Genomic DNA, 970 nt, shown 5'->3' with positions numbered 1-970 from the left:
AAAACAAGTCAGCTTAGGAGCATGGATTGACCGAGAGATTTACCAAACTGAGTGAAGCCAGTCAGAGAGGGAAAGCGAAGGATCACATACACGGAGAATCTATAAATTCCTCAAGTGAACTAATTCATAAACTGAGACAGACTCACAGACATAGAAACAGGAGTTTACGATTTTTTTTTTTTAAAGTTTGGGGAAGGGAAACACTAAGAGATTGGGGTTTACAGATACACACTACTTATTTTCAGATAGATAATCGAAATGGACCTACTGAATAGCACAGGAAGTCTACTGAACACGCTCAAAGAACCTAAATGGGGAAAGACCCCGAAAAAGAATAGATGTACCTCTGCGTATAACTGAATCAAGTTCCTGTCACCCTAAAATAAACACAACAGAAATCAACTCTACTTCAATAGAAAATAAAAGCTAACCATAATAAATAAATAGATAATTGTGATGCATGAGGAAATGCTGCCGCCTTGTGGCCACTTTTGGTACAGCAACGGAAAATCCTGGGCTGCCGGCACTTCACATTCACCAGACTCAGGGGCTGGAAGGAAGAAACTCCCGCCTGAAGAAATGTCCTAGGTACGTCGGGGAAAAAGAGGCAAGCCAGGGCAAAAGATCACGAGGCCGATCTCCAAAGCTCAGTTTTACTCACACTGTTATTAAAAATGTCACATGAAAAGTTTTCAACTTTGTGAAATGTTATAGAAATGTAAATCAAAACTGCAAATCAAAAATGTAAAAGGAGAAACGGAAAGATATACCCATTTGGATGCAGAATTACAAAGAATAGCAAGGAGAGATAAGAAAGCCTTCCTTCGTGATCAGTGCAAAGAAAGAGAGGAAAATAATAGAATGGGAAAGACTAGAAATCGCTTCAAGAAAATTAGATATCAAAAGAATATTTCAAAAAAAAAGAATATTTCATGCAGAAATGGGCACAATAAAGGACAGAAATGGTATG

This window comes from Cervus canadensis, chromosome 18, assembly GCF_019320065.1.
Source record: "Cervus canadensis isolate Bull #8, Minnesota chromosome 18, ASM1932006v1, whole genome shotgun sequence".
Taxonomy (NCBI): Eukaryota; Metazoa; Chordata; class Mammalia; order Artiodactyla; family Cervidae; genus Cervus; species Cervus canadensis.
This window is presented reverse-complemented; position numbering follows the sequence as displayed.